Source organism: Colobus angolensis, unplaced genomic scaffold, assembly GCF_000951035.1.
Source record: "Colobus angolensis palliatus isolate OR3802 unplaced genomic scaffold, Cang.pa_1.0 Scaffold9, whole genome shotgun sequence".
In the NCBI taxonomy this organism is placed as follows: domain Eukaryota; kingdom Metazoa; phylum Chordata; class Mammalia; order Primates; family Cercopithecidae; genus Colobus; species Colobus angolensis.
Genome location: NW_012122931.1, coordinates 4331023 through 4333791, shown reverse-complemented (window position 1 = coordinate 4333791; position 2769 = coordinate 4331023). Strand labels below are relative to the sequence as shown.

The following is a 2769-nucleotide window of genomic DNA, read 5'->3' as shown; positions in this document are numbered from 1 at the left end:
TATATATATATATATATATAGAATAGTTGGGGTTGTGGAGAAGCTCCTTTGCTATTCAAACAATAGCAGAAAGAGTTAACAGGTGAATAGCAGGGAGGGGTGGGAGGGCAAAAGAGGCCAGGGGGAGGGAGCCGAAGCTAGATCCTAAAGGGAAAGGCAAGATCAGATCTGTGCATTTAGAGGGTCCTCCTGGCTGCTCTGGAGAACGGATTTGAGTAGGTGGGAGGTGGGAGGGCACCTGTGGAAATGCTCTAGCTTGGACCAGGCTGATGATTCCTGGACTAGATAGCAGCAGGCGAAGGTGACACATATCTAGGAGGAGGGATTGAAATGACTTGGATGTGGAGGGAGATGGAGGATCCAGAATCACTCTAGTGTCTGGGGTCGTGAGCAGCTGGGTGCAGTCCCTGGGTTGAGGAAATGCTCTTGAGGAAGGATCATGCATTTGGATTTAGGTGTCATGAGCATGGGTTTCTTTTGAGATAGCTGGGAAAACTACCTAGAAGGCCGTCGGACACTTGGGTCTAGAGTTGAGGAGAACCTAGGCTGAAGACCCTGGAGCATCATAGGCATTTTGATGTTCTCTGAAGCCCTGGGCCAAGAGAGACTGCCTAGGGGAAAGTGTGGAGTGAGACAAGAAGGGAACTAGCTGGGCAAGATGGCGTACACCTGTAATCCCAACTCTTTGGGAGGCCAAGGCAGGAGAATTGCTTGAGGCCAGGAGTTCAAGACTAACCTGGGCAACATAGTGAGACCTCATCTCTACTACAAATAAAAATAATTAGCTAAGCATGGTGGCATGTGCTTGTGGTCCCAACTACTTGGGAGGCTGGGGTGGGAGCGTCTCTTGAGCCTGGGAGATCAAGGGTGCAGTGAGCCATGATCATGCCACTGTACTCCAGCCTGGGCAACAGAGCAAAACCCTGTCTCAAAAAATAAATACATAAAATATTAGCCAGGTGTGGTGGCATGCACCTGTAGTCCTGGCTACTCAGGAGGCTGAGGCAGGAGGACCACTTGAGCCCAAGAGTTGGTGGCTGCAGTGAGCCAGGATCGCACCATTGCACTCCAGCCTTAGTAACAAAGCTAGGCACTGTCTCTTAAAAAAAAAAAAAAAAAGTTAACACAAGTGGAACCATGAGGAGATTTCTCATTGATGGACCAGGCAGAAGGTGGCCAAGGAGGAGCCCCTGGATAGGCAGGAGTGCCCTGGTGAGCCAGGGCCAAGGTGGCAGCTAACGACTGGCCACTCCTGTGTCCGCCCCGTGGATGAGAGTGACCTGCACCAAGGGACGAGGTGTCACCTCCAGAGGTCACCTGGCCAAACTAGAGATGGGGCAGGCCCCTGTGGGACAGACAGCCCCCACTGGACGAGGGTCCCCCAAGGCCCAGCTTAGCTCAGGCCGAGGCCAGCCCCTCCCTCCTGGAGGCTGGTTGGGAATTAAAGTACAAGCCTTGCTTGCCAGTCAATATTATTTTTTTCTTTCCCTTCTCCTTGCCATGTTGAGTTTCTCCCCCCTTCAATCTTTCTAAACACGTTATAAGCCATAAATACAACTGAATCAGTTTAGATCAGTCGGGGTAAATGTCAAATTATCTTCTCTCTTTCTCTCTCTGGCTCTTTCTTCCCTCCCCCTCCAAATCAACAGCCTCTAATAATCTGTCCAACCCTTCATTAAGCCTTACAGTCTCACTCAGGGAGATTAAATGAATAAAGTAAAAAGGGAAAGGGGAAAAAAAGAGAGAAAAGCAGGAGCATTTATTCTTACTGTGTCTCCGACCATTTCCCTTTTCTTTTTGATTTCTACATCGCTGACTTGAAAGCCCTTGAGTGACAGCGTCACAGGGCCCAGCGAGGAAGCCGCGAGAGGCAGCAGAGCTGGAAATGCCGCGGCACAGTCGGTAGAAAGTAACGTAATTATAGAGCAGGTCAGAGCCACTCGAATGAGCAAAAATAAAAGCACAGAGGTTTTCTGTAGACCGTCAGGGGAGGTAAAAAAAAAAAAAAATTCATTGTAAACTCTTTTTCCACCTCCCCTCTCACTTCAAACCACAATTTTAAAAAGAGGTTTTTTTTAGTTTCTGAGAAACCCCTCTTGGAACTCCCAGCAGCCTCATGGGACGCTTGTCCCTGGATGTGGGCCCTCTTTGCAGGGGCTGCCAGGGCAGTTGGGAAGGTCCCACCTTGGGGAACGGGATGGGGAGAGTTTGTTGTGACTTGTGAGAGATGGAGGTGAAGGGACAGATGGTCACGGAGGTGGGGGGACTCTGTGTCCTGCATTCTCCCTGCGCTGAGTACAGGGGCCAGTGGGGCTGAGGCTTGGTTTCCAAAACAAGGTCTGTTAAAGGGATCTGAAGAGGTTGGTGGTCTAGTTTGGTCCAGCCCTTCCTAAGTACTGACTCTGCACAGAAAGGGGTGGCCAGCAAGTCTGGCATCTCCTCCTCTTCCAGGGAATGCAGGCTCCTAGTGGCTTCAGTGCCTGAGCCCTGGAGGGGCCGTGGAGGTATAGAGGAGGGAGGAAGGGAGATCAAGGAGGTGCAGGAGTACGGGAGTGACTTTGCAAAGAGTTCCACACACCCACCGGCTTCAAGGCCTGGTGAAGGTCAGGGCCTGGGTCCTGAACAAGTCACTGGGACCAGGCAGATGCAGAGACCTCATTTGTTCTTGTAAAAAGTCCACAGTCAGCCGGGCGCGGTGGCTCAAGCCTGTAATCCCAGCACTTTGGGAGGCTGAGGCGGGCGGATCACGAGGTCAGGAGATCGAGACCA

General features: G+C 51.2%; 1 protein-coding gene across 1 annotated transcript in view; it reads left to right on the top strand.

Annotated features, from left to right (window-relative positions):
• Positions 1-2769, top strand: part of ASS1 (argininosuccinate synthase 1) — a 57749-nt gene that overhangs the window by 51400 nt on the left and 3580 nt on the right. The gene's annotated exons all lie outside the window — the stretch shown is intronic.